Source organism: Oncorhynchus keta, chromosome 32, assembly GCF_023373465.1.
Source record: "Oncorhynchus keta strain PuntledgeMale-10-30-2019 chromosome 32, Oket_V2, whole genome shotgun sequence".
Classification (NCBI taxonomy): domain Eukaryota; kingdom Metazoa; phylum Chordata; class Actinopteri; order Salmoniformes; family Salmonidae; genus Oncorhynchus; species Oncorhynchus keta.
The window spans coordinates 5394732-5410714 of record NC_068452.1 but is presented as its reverse complement, the minus strand read 5'-3'; the positions used below and the strand labels follow the sequence as shown (position 1 = coordinate 5410714).

The following is a 15983-nucleotide window of genomic DNA, read 5'->3' as shown; positions in this document are numbered from 1 at the left end:
TTACATACACATCTCATATGTATATACTGTACTCGATACCATCTACTGTATCTTGCCTATGCTGCTCTGTACCATCACTCATTCATATATCTTTATGTACATATTCTTTATCCCCTTACACTGTGTATAAGACAGTAGTTTTGGAATTGTTAGTTAGATTACTTGTTGGTTATTACTGCATTGTCGGAACTAGAAGCACAAGCATTTCGCTACACTCGCATTAACATCTGCTAACCATGTGTATGTGACAAATAAAATTGGATTTGATTTGATTTGATTTGCAATGGCTGCCATCCACATCTGCTCTGTCTGGCCAAAAGCTCCTTCAGTTGTTTGTCAGTCATACCACGCCAGGTAAGCAATAAATCCTTTCAGACATTTGCCCTCTCACACACCAGACACATATTTCCCTACACTTCTATATATTGAATATTTTCTATATAGGCCTTCCAAGGAAAGAGAACAGGTGACATGCACCTGTACAGTCACAACATTAGCTAATTCATGTCACTATAATAACATAGTCACAACATTAGCTAACTCATGCCGTTATAATAACATAGTCACAACATTAGCTAACTCATGTCGTTATAATAACATAGTCACAACATTAGCTAACGCATGCCGTTATAATAACATAGTCACAACATTAGCTAACTCATGCCGTTATAATAACATAGTCACAACATTAGCTAACTCATGGCGTTATAATAACAGTCACAACATTAGCTAACTCATGGCGTTATAATAACATAGTCACAACATTAGCTAACTCATGGCGTTATAATAACATAGTCACAACATTAGCTAACGTTATAATAACATGTCACAACATTAGCTAACTCATGGCGTTATAATAACATAGTCACAACATTAGCTAACTATAATAACATAGTCACAACATTAGCTAACATAGTCACAACATTAGCTAACTCATGGCGTTATAATAACATAGTCACAACATTATTATAGTCACAACATTAGCTAACTCATGGCGTTATAATAACATAGTCACAACATTAGCTAACTCATGGCGTTATAATAACATAGTCACAACATTAGCTAACTCATGCCGTTATAATAACATAGTCACAACATTAGCTAACTCATGCCGTTATAATAACATAGTCACAACATTAGCTAACTCATGCCGTTATAATAACATAGTCACAACATTAGCTAACTCATGCCGTTATAATAACATAGTCACAACATTAGGATAGATAAACCATACCATCATAATAACATCTAAACAGTTGATAAAGTACAACCACAGCATCAGTTAGTGAAATATTTCACCTTAGTATAGGTTAGCCCCATCTTACAAGTACTGTGGTTCAACAGGCCTACAGGCCTTATGACGGGCTCTTACACAGCCTAGCTAAGGCCAACAATACACAAACGATGACACAATACATCAGCTATGAAGTGAACCTCTATGATCTTCAAAATAACAGACCTCTTTACTGTGCTTCTGGTCAATGTTTGCAATGTTTTCATTCGACTGAAAGCACTCTGAAACACACACACACACACACACACACACACACACACACACACACACACACACACACACACACACACACTTCTCTAGTTTGCAGTCAATTTGTTTAGTCTGCCCCGAATGTATTGACATTACAAAGTTGCAGGGAGGGGAGAAGAACGAACACAGAAGTCCTCCGTGCCGGCTCTCTCAGGGATAACGAACGCAAACCGAGTCAGAGGCTAACTACAGCAGCAATAGACACAGAGACGGCATGCTGATAACGCTGATGACATTAGGTTATTAGCTTTATTGACTAACTGAGTATAACACTTACTGTTGTAAATGACAGTTACTTACCGTGCTGCTAGGAGTATCCTTGCATTGATTGGACGCAGGTGCAGTTGCTAGGACAGTCTCTCCTTGAGAGTGAGTGAGCCCGAGTCAAAAACCAATGGCCTCTACAGCTGCTGCTTCTCCTGTCAGCTACCTTTAGCCCTCATCCAGTGTGGTGTCCTGGCTGAGAGGGAGAGAGAGAGGGAGAGGGAGGGAGGGAGGGAGGGAGGGAAGGCAGGAGGAGGTGGGGTTATAATGGAGAGAGAGGTGGGGGAGGGACAGCGAGAGAGGGTGTGTGTGACAGACAAAGAGATTGTGTGTGTGTGTGAGAGGGAGAGAGAATGAGAGTGGAAGACAGTCTGTGAGTCAGCACTTGTACACGCTGTTGTATTGCAGCTGCAGGCAAGGAATTCCCTCTCCCCTCTCTCTCTGTCATACTATATGGCTCAGTCTGGTGCTCTGGTCAGAGCCATTCATTTGCGTCAGTCAAATCAGACATCTCACTTTCTGCTTTACACACAGCCGTACACTAGCCAAATCAAATGTCTTACTCAGGCACTCGTTTATTACGCTACAGTTCAACATACCTACAGCTATTATAATGAATGTGTTTTTCTAAAAAGTAGAAGATAACTGATTAACAATCAATAATGCTCAAATCGGGTCATAATCAAACCGGTGACGTGCAACCAACAGTCAGAAGATAAACTTAGCTCCTGTTGTTTGGTCCCAAAATGCTCTCTAAATCCGGCTTATAGCTTTTAGAAACAATTATCCATTGTAGTTTGACAATTAAACTAACCGGAAAACTAGGACACTTCGGCTACATGCTGATGGCATTTGGTAGGGCAACACCAGACTATGCTCAATAAAAGAAAGGCACTGAATATGAAATGCATGAATACATCATAGATCTGTGAACACAGAGGCGTCATTATTTGGCACAGACTCTAAACCAGTTGTCTGGTCATGAACTGTCAGGCTCTTTATGGAAAAGTATCACAACTTAGAAAAGGCATGTTCTAAATTACAGCTCTGAGTAATAAGGGCTGCCATATAAGGGCATTTCTATTCAGTCATCAAACATTGTGGTGAGAGCACCACCTCCTGTTGTGTCCCCGAGCTAATTACAACAGGATACAGCCAGCCTAGGCTACAGTGACAATGACGTTCAAAGAGTGAGGTGACTGGTTCTGACATACAGTGACTTTTTTGATTGTATCTGTATCGAGGTGCTATAGTATATTCCAAACACCCATCAATATGTAGGGTTGGTATCGTCAGTGTCAAGGGTGGTGTTGGATGGTTCCAAGGACCAACATCAGTTGTTTAACAAGATCAAAATGCAGTCGATGATAGAATAGGGTCATATACACCTATTTTGATAAACACGTTTTTTTTTCAAAATATGGCCACATGACCACATTTACTGGTAGGGAAGCACCGCTACAGGACACATGGACTGTACCCATCAAATTGTAGCCCACTATAGTTACACCGGCAGGGGATTTTCAAAGACCAACGTTACTGTTTGTTTGAAACATTGTTGCAAAAATGGTGTCGCAAACAGTAACAATGTGGCAAACAGAAACATGACCAGTCCTGTTTATAGACTATCCTAGTCAATATTTATCTGCCCTCTGCCTATATCCCGTTGTGATTTATTCGTCCACTATGAATCAATTACATGTGAACTAAAAAAATGTAATGTTTGGGGTAAAAAGGAAACGTTAATTATCGACTTGAATTGTCGGCAACCGGATGGGTGCGATTCAATTGTCAATTAGGCCTAACAAATATTAGATACTGTTGTCGTGATACGATCTGATCTGCCTCAGCCAATTTTCCAGTTGACCAGCTAACGTTACATCTCCCTTCGTCTTTTCTGCTGATAATTCCTTCACTATGCTGCAACTGAAAAATGGTGACAGTCGTGTACAATGTGTTCATTTTCCCTTCTTCATTGAGGCAAATAAAGTGTTTATTTTGAGAACATTGGCAAAGAGCACAGGCGTTTTGCATTTCCACGGACAACAAAAGGGACAGGGATCCTACCATTTGATCCCACCCTGTGTGAGCCTATGGAAACATCGCTTCATCAAGTTGGTCACCCTTTCCTTTGTTTAGAAGAAGATAAATACCGAAATACAACTATCAACAGAGATGAGATAAACAAGTTAACAAGTTTATAGAGACTTACGCATTTGCTTTTACCCAAGTTCTTCAAGGTCGTTTTGTCGGCTAAACTTGACAGGAACTTTTCCTCCGGACTTCGATCTGTCAAAGCGCTGGGTCCGTCTGTATTTGGTCATCTTGGAAGCGAAGCATTATGGCACATGTAGTTTCACGTGTAACCTCCTTGCTTAGCTAGAATACTTTGAACCAGTGGCCCCCAGGAACAGTAACAGACATGATGAACACCACAACAATTCCGCATTCATGCGCAAATCTGACAAATATTTTGTGAAATTGTATGTATTACAAATGTCAATGTGTTCAGAATGTGTCCCAAATGTAAATATATGATGTACACACAGACCATGTTGTTTGATTTCAAGAGACAAAAAAATATTATAGAAAAGCAACCCAGTTGAGGACAGTGTCACAACACCTAAAAAGTGCCCCTGCAGTTTGCAGCCCAGCCATGTTCAAAATAGGGGCAGTCCAAACCAGCGGTCACATGAAATGTATTTTAGTCATGTCCTGCTGCTCCATGGATCATTTTGATGATACTATATCTGACATATCAGGCATTCATCTAGTGGTTAAAGGAGACAGTCAACCTGAATGCTGCAGATTACAAGCATGGGAATTATGAATAAGCTTGACCTTCTTCCTATATGACATGAATATGCTGATTCGGTGTGCGAGTTCATTAGAACGTGCGTTGAAGATGTCGTTCCCATAGCAACGATAAAGCAACGATAAAAACATTCCTTAACCAGAAACCGTGGATTGATGGCAGCATTCACGTGAAACTGAAAGCGCAAACCACTGCTTTTAATCAGGGCAAGGTGTCTGGTAACATGACCGAATACAAACAGTGCAGCTATTCCCTCCGCAAGGCTATTAAACAAGCTAAGCCTCAGTACAGAGACAAAGTAGAATCTCAATTCAACGGCTCAGACACAAGAGGCATGTGGCAGGGTCTACAGTCAATCACGGACTACAAGAAGAAACCCAGCCCAGTCACGGACCAGGATGTCTTGCTCCCAGGCAGACTAAATAACTTTTTTGCCCACTTTGAGGACAATACAGTGCCACTGACACGGCCTGCAACGAAAACATGCGGTCTCTCCTTCACTGCAGCCGAGGTGAGTAAGACATTTAAACGTGTTAACCCTCGCAAGGCTGCAGGCCCAGACGGCATCCCCAGCCGCGCCCTCAGAGCATGCGCAGACCAGCTGGCCGGTGTGTTTACGGACATATTCAATCAATCCCTATACCAGTCTGCTGTTCCCACATGCTTCAAGAGGGCCACCATTGTTCCTGTTCCCAAGAAAGCTAAGGTAACTGAGCTAAACGACTACCGCCCGTAGCACTCACTTCCGTCATCATGAAGTGCTTTGAGAGACTAGTCAAGGACCATATCACCTCCACCCTACCTGACACCCTAGACCCACTCCAATTTGCTTACCGCCCAAATAGGTCCACAGACGATGCAATCTCAACCACACTGCACACTGCCCTAACCCACCTGGACAAGAGGAATACCTATGTGAGAATGCTGTTCATCGACTACAGCTCGGCATTCAACACCATAGTACCCTCCAAGCTCGTCATCAAGCTCGAGACCCTAGGTCTCGACCCCGCCCTGTGCAACTGGGTACTGGACTTCCTGACGGGCCGCCCCAGGTGGTGAGGGTAGGCAACAACATCTCCTCCCCGCTGATCCTCAACACGGGGCCCCACAAGGGTGCGTTCTGAGCCCTCTCCTGTACTCCCTGTTCACCCACGACTGCGTGGCCACGCACGCCTCCAACTCAATCATCAAGTTTGCGGACGACACAACAGTGGTAGGCTTGATTACCAACAACGACGAGACGGCCTACAGGGAGGAGGTGAGGGCCCTCGGAGTGTGGTGTCAGGAAAATAACCTCACACTCAACGTCAACAAAACTAAGGAGATGATTGTGGACTTCAGGAAACAGCAGAGGGAACACCCCCCTATCCACATCGATGGAACAGTAGTGGAGAGGGTAGAAAGTTTTAAGTTCCTCGGCATACACATCACAGACAAACTGAATTGGTCCACTCACACTGACAGCGTCGTGGAGAAGGCGCAGCAGCACCTCTTCAACCTCAGGAGGCTGAAGAAATTCGGCTTGTCACCAAAAGCATTCACAAACTTCTACAGATGCACAATCGAGAGCATCCTGGCGGGCTGTATCACCGCCTGGTACGGCAACTGCTCCGCCCTCAACCGTAAGGCTTTCCAGAGGGTAGTGAGGTCTGCACAACGCATCACCGGGGGCAAACTACCTGCCCTCCAGGACACCTACACCACCCGATGTTACAGGAAGGCCATAAAGATCATCAAGGACATCAACCACCCGAGCCACTGCCTGTTCACCCCGCTATCATCCAGAAGGCGAGGTCAGTACAGGTGCATCAAAGCTGGGACCGAGAGACTGAAAAACAGCTTCTATCTCAAGGCCATCAGACTGTTAAACAGCCACCACTAACATTGAGTGGCTGCTGCCAACCCACTGACATTGACACTGACCCAACTCCAGCCACTTTAATAATGGGAATTGATGGGAAATGATGTAAATATATCACTAGCCACTTTAAACAATGGTACCTTATATAATGTTACTTACCCTACATTATTCATCTCATATGCATATGTATATACTGTACTCTATATCATCGACTGCATCCTTATGTAATACATGTATCACTAGCCACTTTAACTATGCCACTTTGTTTACTTTGTCTACATACTCATCTCTTATGTATATACTGTACTCGATACCATCTACTGTATGCTGCCCTGTACTCATTCATATATCCTTATGTACATATTCTTTATCCCCTTACACTGTGTATAAGACAGTAGTTTTGGAATTGTTAGTTAGATTACTTGTTGGTTATCACTGCATTGTCGGGAACTAGAAGCACAAGCATTTCGCTACACTCGCATTAACATCTGCTAACCATGTGTATGTGACAAATAAAATTGGATTTGATTTGATGATTTGATATGATGCTGTTTATTGACTTTCTTAGATATTATTTTTGGTTATATTCATACTTATTTTTAAAATATAAGATTGGAAGGATTTAATCACATTCAAGGGTACAAATGGGTACAGATATATATTGTGAGAAATTTGTAAAAGACCCATTTGCTATGCAATTGTACCACTCCTCCCAAAACAGCAGGAACACTTATGGGCTTGATGTTTCTCCCATTCTAAAGATGGGCTTCATCTCTCTCCTACTCTATATCTAGATTCTCCCACACTCCTTAAGATGCCTACACTGAGTTGGAGCGACAAATGATAGACTATTTTAATCCATCTGACCCTAAACAACACACACACACACACACACACACACACACACACACACACACACACACACACACACACACACACACACACACACACACACACACACACACACACACACACACACACACACACACACACACACACACCAGTGGGGAGGACGCTGAGGGGAGGACGCCTTATAATGGCTGGAATGGAGTCAATGGATTGGTATGAACCACATGGAAACCACGTGTTTGTTGTGTTTGATACCATTCCATCGACTCCATTCCAGCCATTATGAGTCGTCCTCCTCTCAGCAGCCTCCACTGACACACACACGGCGGCGCTGATATATGGAGTAAAGCAGTATTTGAATGTGCAGTGTTTTGATGCGTAGGCTACTGTCTACCTCTAGTGGCTAAAGTCATGTACAGAAATGTACAGTAAAAACACAAAGCAATGCATTGACTATTCTTGATACACACGGGAAACTTACCATTAGCTACAGTGAAAAACCCAGCAGCATTGCCGTTCTTGACACAAACCAGTGCACCTGGCACCTACTACTATACCCCGTTCAAAGGCAATGAGATTTTTTTTGTCTTGCCCATTTACCCTCTGAATGGCAAACATACATAATCCATATCTCAATTGTCTCAAGTCTTAAAAATCTTTCTTTAACCTGTCTCCTCCCCTTCATCTACACTGATTGAAGTTGATTGAACAAGTGACTTCAATAAGTGATCATAGCTTTCACCTGGATAGTCTATGTTAGGGGAAGAGCTGGTGTCCTTAATGTTTTGTACACTCTATATATATATATATATATATATATATAGACAACAGGTGGAAATTATAGGCAATTAGCAAGACACCCCCAATAAAGGAGTGGTTCTGCAGGTGGTGACTACAGGCCACTTCTTAGTTCCTATGCTTCCTGGCTGATGTTTTAGTCACTTTTGAATGCTGGCGGTGCTTTCACTCTAGTGGTAGCATGAGATGGAGTCTACAACCCACACAAGTGGCTCAGGTAGTGCAGCTCATCCAGGATGGCACATCAATGCGAGCTGTGGCAAGAAGGTTTGCTGTGTCTGTCAGCGTAGTGTCCAGAGCATGGAGTCGCTACCAGGAGACAGGCCAGTACATCAGGAGACATGGAGGAAGACGTAGGAGGGCAACAACCCAGCAGCAGGACCGCCTACCTCCGCCTTTGTGCAAGGAGGAGCACTGCCAGAGACCTGCAAAATGACCTCCAGCAGGCCACAAATGTGCATGTGTCTGCTCAAGCGGTCAGAAACAGACTCCATGAGGGTGGTATGAGGGCCCGACGTCCACAGGTGGGGGTTGTGCTTACAGCCCAACACCGTGCAGGACGTTTGGCATTTGCCAGAGAACACCAAGATTGGCAAATTCGCCACTGGCGCCCTGTGCTCTTCACAGATGAAAGCAGGTTCACACTGAGCATGTGACAGACGTGACAGTCTGGAGACGCCATGGAGAACGTTCTGCTGCCTGCAACATCCTCCAGCATGACCGGTTTGGCGGTGGGTCAGTCATGGCGAGAGGTAGCCTGACTGCCATTTGGTACTGAGATGAGATCCTCAGACCCTTTGTGAGAACAAATATGCTGGTGCGGTTGGCGCTGGGTTCCTCCTAATGCAAGACAATGCTAGACCTCATGTGGCTGGAGTGTGTCAGCAGTTCCTGCAAGAGGTAGGCATTGATACTATGGACTGGCCCGCCCGTTCCCCAGACCTGAATCCAATTGAGCACATCTGGGACATCATGTCTCGCTCCATCCACCACAGACTGTCCAGGAGTTGGCGAATGCTTTCGTCCAGGGCTGGGAGGAGATCCCTCAGGAGACCATCCGCCACCTCATCAGGAGCATGCCCAGGCGTTGCAGGGAGGTCATACAGGCACGTGGAGGCCACACACACTACAGAGCCTCATTTTGACTTGTTTTAAGGACATTACATCAAAGTTGGATCAGCCTGTAGTGTGGTTTTCCACATTAATTTTGAGTGTGACTCCAAATCCAGACCTCCATGGGTTGATCAATTTGATTTCCATTGATAATTTTTGTGTGATTTTGTTGTCAGCACATTCAACTATGTAAAGAAAAAAGTAGTTAATAAAAAGATTTCATTCATTCAGATCTAGGATGAGTTATTTTAGTGTTCCCTTTATTTTTTTGAGAAGTGTATAATATGCCATTTAGCAGATGCTTTTATCCAAAGCAACAGTCATGCATGCATACATTTTACATATGGTTGGCACTGGGATCAACCCCACTGCCCTGGCTTTACAAGCAACATGCTCTACCAACTGAGTCAAAAAGGACATTATAGATTTATCACACGTACTCTGTCATAGCTGTTGCATGTTAAACAATCCGATTTATAGACAATATTATTATCCATATTAATCCACCCAAAAAATCATTGGTACTTGAACCTCTCTACACTATAATCACTTGAACATGTTTTAATGTAGCAGAGTAGTCTAATTCTGTCTTGTGGGGTGAGATCCTATATTGCTTCCCACTGTCCATTCTTCCACATTAAACACAAGACTACAGTGTCTCACATTGGGGAAACAGCCATTAATAATTTACAACACTCTCCATCAATCCAGCCAGTGAGCCGATGGGGCTGGTCCGGTCCTGGATTGGCGGCCTCATCCTCTCCCAAGGACAATGGGGCCATTTCCTGTCGGGTGTAAAAGCAGAGACAGTGGAGTATTGTGAGGCAGGACATCATATCAGCCAGCCATGACCTTGGAGTGAAAGACTGACTCAGTCATATACACTGAGATTCATTGGTCCATTTGCTTTGAGGTCAGAGAGGGCTGATTGGTCACTGGCACCCAAATGCAGTCATCAGAATGTTCAGATGACCCCCTGTGTAGAAAGTTCAGAGCAGTTACAAGCCAATGAATACATCTGTGATATCGCGTAGAAGGAGGCATTGTGGTGTGTGTGTGTGTGTGTGTGTGCATGCGTGTGTGTGTGTGTGTGTGTGTGTACGCAAGAAAAGAGAGAGAGAGAGAGAGAGAGAGAGAGAGAGAGAGAGAGAGAGAGAGAGAGAGAGAGAGAGAGAGAAAAGGGAGAGAGGAACAGGGTGTGTTATGCTTGCCCATACAAGAAAACCAAATGGATGTTCTGTTTTTGATTCTGGAGAAAATCTTTTGAAACTCTACCTCAATGGTCACATTTTAACAAAGAGTCAATACCCGTCTTTGAAGGCCCCAAAACAGGTGGCAAGACAGAGTCAGAAACCCACATGAACCCCACACTTTAATTCCTCCTGGCTAATATTCAAGGACAAGGCATGCAGTGTTTAAACAATAGGACCATTCATCTCACTGAAAATCCTACGGCCACTTATCCACAATATCCAGTCATCTGTAAAGAAAGCTTAGCAGAGTTAATGATATCGAACTGATTTGAAACAAATGAAGGGCATTTTATTATTGTAATACACAATTGTAATTGTGTTACACAGCATCAGAATGAATTCAAAGTGAGTTCTTGTGATATGAACAATCATGTGAACTCTTGAGCCAAAGTCTAAGTTTTGATTCACGAATGGACCAGTCAAGCCAGATCTCAACTTTGGGAGAAATTGCAGGTTTCCTGACCAGAAATTTGTCGATACATTCTTCCTAATAGGTTTACATGTTAGGTTCTAATAGGTTCACTCACAACGGCAATTTACTAAGAGTAGGCTAGGCAACACAGACACAAAGTAAATAAGCTTGTGACGAGAAGTGTCAATTAGCCCTAATGCTTTCAGACATTTGTCTGTCAACCACACACATGCTTTTACACCCAGAGGCATGGCCTATATAATCAGCAGCACTGACCCAATATGCCGTGCCACCGGCCCTGGCCCCTGTCTCATCCAGGCTAGGGGTATAGAATATGGCTGTCACAATGGACAGCTAGCTGCTAGCCTGACAACAATACACCCTGAGGCAGGATATGGACTGACCTATTTCAGTCTGTCATACAGCATTGGAGAGAGAGAAACACTTTCCACATGCTCACCTTCTCTCTGTCACTTTCCTTACGTAACCGAATACTCTATCCTTTCGAGACTCCTAACCATGCAGGATGTCACTTTGAATTGTTATCCACAACTTACTAAAACTATCTCCGTGCCCACTGAGAAAGTTTTTTTTCTTCAAAAAGACGAAAGAGAGCGTGAATGTGAGTTAAAATTATGGATCCAGATTTATCTGGTCTCTTGCGCTTTCTCCTTCTCCCTAGCTCATGACCTTAGATGGGTGTCTAGCGGCAACAACACCCCATCCTTACGGTCTTGGATGAAGTCTGTGTGATTTTCCTCTGGGGAAAAAAACAGAAAAAGCTGACAATAAAAACAAAGCAAAAGTGCCTGGTTACATTAAATCCATGGTGAATGTCACAGATGTTTGTGGTTTGTATGAGTGTATTTGTATGGGCTGTCTCCATGGTGAAAGTCACAGACGTTTGTGGAGTGTATTTGTGCGCAGTGGTGTAAAGTACTTAAGTAAAATACTTTAAAGTACTACTTAAGTAGCTTTTTGGGGCATTTGTACTTTACTTCACTATTTATATTTCTGACAACTTTTACTATGACTTCATTACATTCTTAAAGAAAATAATGTACTTTTTACTCCATACATTTTCCCTGAAACCCAAAAGTACCAGTTACATTTTTAAATACATAGCAGGACAGGGAAATTGTCAAATTCATGCACTTATCAAGGTAACCTCCCTTGTCATCCCTACTGCCTCTGATCTGACGGACTCACGACACACGCATGCTTTGTTTGTAAATTACGTCTGAGTGTTGGAGTGTGCCCAGGCTATCCGTAAATCCATTTTTAAAAACAAACAAAAATGGTGGCGTCTGGTTTGCTTAATATAAGGAATTTTACATTATTTATAGTTTTACTTTGAATTCTTAAGTATATCTAAACTTGTAGACTTTACTCAAGTAGTGATTTAACTGGCTGCCTTTCACTTTTACTTTAGTATTTTTCTATTAAGGTGTCTTTACTTTTTCCACCGCTGTGGGCTGTCTTCTCTATACAAATGTGATACGATTTTATGCCACCACTTCGCGACATAAAAGCTAGTCTACCCATGTGACTCACCTTTCTGTCTTGGCAAGTTTCATGACGTAGCCCAAGGTGTGGCCGTTCTGTGGTCTACTTTCTCACACAGGTAGACTAATGCCCTGTGTGTGAGCAGGCCATGCTACCCACTAACATTTTATCCTTCGTTGTAAATTCGAAAACAAACAACCATGTTTTAAGAATGTAGTTGACCGAAAATACGTTTGGGAAACAACATTAATATTCATATTACTGTATAGACCCAAGTAACGCCACATTTGTTTTGTTCTGGCCAATTGCGTTTACATTCCGAATTGTGGAGAAGTGAAGGGTGGGGTCGGGTCGGGTCGACAACACTATGGTAAGAGAGGCGGAGTCGCTGGTGTTAGGCTTTTTACTCATTGTTCTGAGTATCATCCTACCGCAGTTGAGGTGAGGCAGAGAGGACAAAGTATATCGTTGGTAAAGTCTGTTTGTGGACCTGAGTAGACTTTGGAATATTCGAAACAATTTATTGTATTTTGACAGGTAAGAAAGATCTGTATTTATTGTCACATTCCCGTGTATTGACAATCTTCGGAGAGAGAGTAAATTCGTGTCAAGTGAGTCGAGTGAGATAGGATAGTCACAGTTTCTCCATTCCTGTGTTGCGCTTGTCTCTAAACTGGAAACACGATTCTCCAGCGTTCCATACATGTTCTTCCCGGTCTGGATACAATGTAGCCTGTCTCTGACATTCTGTCTCCCGTCAATTTTTGTATTTGTCTCTGAACTTGATGGCAGAATAGCGTAATGTTCCTTTCCTATTGTCAAGTGTCTAGTCGCCACCCAAACGTCGTTAAAGTCGGACATTTAGTTATCGTGGGTGTATTCATTACGCCGATACCGTTGCAAAACGTTTCCTCTGTTACAAAACGTTATGCAACAAACTGTTTACTCCTTCCTGCCTGATTAAGAGCAAATGTTTTTAGTTTGCCGCTACAAGGTTTTGTCCAACTCTGTTCCTGCCAAATAGCTGTGCCAACATTTTCTTGGGGCAAACTATTATTGATCAACTTAACATCATGCACATTTCAATAGAGTAAAGCTTATTAAAGATCAGTGATACTAACAAGAGCAGTGTCCGGTTTCCTTTATCCGTCAGTAGAATAGAGCTGAAAGTCATTCGTGGTGTGACAGTACACAGCAGAGAGTGAGAGACGATCAAAGTTTGTCTACCCCTCATCCATCCCCTCATGTGGTCCTTCTGTGGCTCAGTTGGTAGAGCATGGCGCTTGTAACGCCAGGGTAGTGGGTTCGATTCCCGGGACCACCCATACGTAGAATGTATGCACACATGACTGTAAGTCGCTTTGGATAAAAGCGTCAGCTAAATGGCATATATTATTATTATTATATTATCCATTGTCAAATCCACTGCCCCCCTAGTTGGGGCTAAAGTTATGTCATACAGAAGGCCATACAGCATTTAATTTATTTTGTATTTTTAACTAGGCAAGTCGGTTAAGAACAAATTCTTATTTACAATGATGCCCAAACCCGGACGACACTGGGCCAATTGTGCGCCGCCCTATTGGACTCCCAATCACAGCCGGGTGTGATACGGCTTGGATTTGAACCAGGGACTGTAGTGGCACCTCTTGCACTTAGACCACTGCGCCACTCGGGAGCCCCTGGTATGTAATCTCTATTCAAGGGTTCTGCTGGGGGCTTTGACAACCCCAGTGAGTTGGGGGTGGGGCATGACATGATGAGTGCCTGCATGGTTCATACATGCATCATGGGTTAGGATGAATAATACTGATCAACAATGAGGCATTGATACCAAAATGTCCTTACAAGACCTTCACACCTACAATACATTCTCTTTTAGGGCAGTTCAGATCCAGAAGGGAACCAGTGCCAGTAATGTCCAGGTCTTTGTCCCAATTGGCACCCTATTCCCTATATAGTGCACTACTACTTTTGATCAAGGCCCATTGGACACAAACCAGGTGTTCAGGCTGATGACATTATCCATACCAGTGAACCTCTGTTGCTTCATACTTCATCCTTGACCAAAGGGAACCATATGCCATTAGTTACAGGAGCTTTACTACCCCACTCTATGCCACTGCGATAACAGAGCACAGATCCTCTCATTTTATTTCACAGGTAAATCCACTTTCAACATGCAACCCGAAATAACATTATCTCGTTCGCTCATCTTACGCGGTTTAGTCTTTTCAAAGACTCCCAAGACCAACTTTTAAAATTGTCCAAGTCATATTTGACATGGCACAGCCTGGCATTAGAGCTGGACAGATGTCTGTCAAAATGGAGAGCTCCCTCCTCCCACACCAGTCATGATCATGCCATTCCAACGACCAGAAACAAGGGGGGGGGGGGGTCATACTGGCGCTAATCCTCCCCCTTGCTTAATTCCTTGATATTGTCCAACAATATTGTCCTCGTCTTTCTTTTCCTTCCTATCTTATTCCCCCCATCATGCTGTCTTGTTCCATGCGTCTCTAACTTGGTCCCACGTTTGCCACTTCTCAAATGTGACCCTTCCTTGCCTAATTCTCCTCCCTCACCTTGACTTCAGTCTCTCTCCTCACCCCATGCCCTCCCTCCCTGGCGGCGCCTGAGCACCACAGAGAGCTCCGTTACGCCGCAGAACCTAATCGGACCACGCGTGGGACCAGGCCTCGGTGCCAATGTGTGTATCCAGGTTGAGCGTGTTTGCGTAGGCTACATATGGGGGTGGAAGATTGGGATCATTTTTCTGGTCAGCCATGATGTGGACTCGTCTTCTATCTGGGGTTAAAGAGGAGGTGGGGCGATAGCGGCCTAATCTCCGAAGGGTTAAATCAACCGGACAGGGGCTTAAGATCTCTTCTCAGACAATGCTGTTATCAACCCAAAGCAGATTTACTCTGACTTCTACCCTCCCCTTTTGCCACCATTTAAAAAAAGATTGGCATAGAACAAAGACAAAAATCACTATCTTTTGATATGTTATCCCCAGACTAAGGCGACTTCCGTATTGGACGGCTGTTGCAAATGTCAAGGACATTTACACAAGGGCAGAACAGAAGATATGATATGCAAAACAGCAGGTAGGTCTGACGCCTGAGCCTCTAACTTGGAGAATGCTATGATTGAAGCACGCAAAAGAGGCCCAAAGCGTCTTGGAAGCCAGTCATCAATGGAGTGGCAGAGGTGGCACGATATGAAAGACTCCATCCAAGCTGGCATCGCCCAGGCGACCAACACAGCTGTGCTCCTATTACCATCATGAATATGAGTTATTCACTCAATACATTTTTTTTCCCAGGGAGGCCTAACAACCGTTTCTCCCCATCACTCGGTGCTCTGGAAGTCTGGTACTACTCTGCCAACTGTATTATTTTCAAGTCGGCTCCTATCAGACAGCTCTTCATAAACCACCAGGCCACATCTGCTGACGGCATGCTGGAAATAACTGCATCCATTACTGTCTGTTTCTTTTATGAATATATTACCTTTTGATCTTTTTTTCTCTTTCATTCCTGACACAGTTTCACAAGAAGGGAGGG

At 43.6% G+C, this 15983-nt stretch overlaps 2 protein-coding genes across 53 annotated transcripts in view; one reads left to right on the top strand and one right to left on the bottom strand.

Annotated features, from left to right (window-relative positions):
• The window catches only part of LOC118364898 (trafficking kinesin-binding protein 1-like), a 47192-nt gene extending 43037 nt beyond the window's left edge, over window positions 1–4155 (bottom strand). For all 49 annotated transcript variants that reach the window (XM_052490480.1, XM_052490491.1, XM_052490461.1 and 46 more), the window contains exons 1-2: window positions 4020–4155; window positions 1844–2003 (exon numbers count right to left, since the gene is read on the bottom strand). The gene's annotated coding sequence lies outside the window, so the exon portion shown is untranslated. The remainder of the gene's footprint in view (window positions 1–1843; window positions 2004–4019) is intronic.
• An 8629-nt stretch (window positions 4156–12784) lies between these two features.
• LOC118364896 (junction plakoglobin-like) overlaps window positions 12785–15983 on the top strand; it is a 30011-nt gene continuing 26812 nt past the window's right edge. For all 4 annotated transcript variants that reach the window (XM_052490449.1, XM_035746697.2, XM_052490447.1 and 1 more), the window contains exon 1: window positions 12785–12951. The gene's annotated coding sequence lies outside the window, so the exon portion shown is untranslated. The remainder of the gene's footprint in view (window positions 12952–15983) is intronic.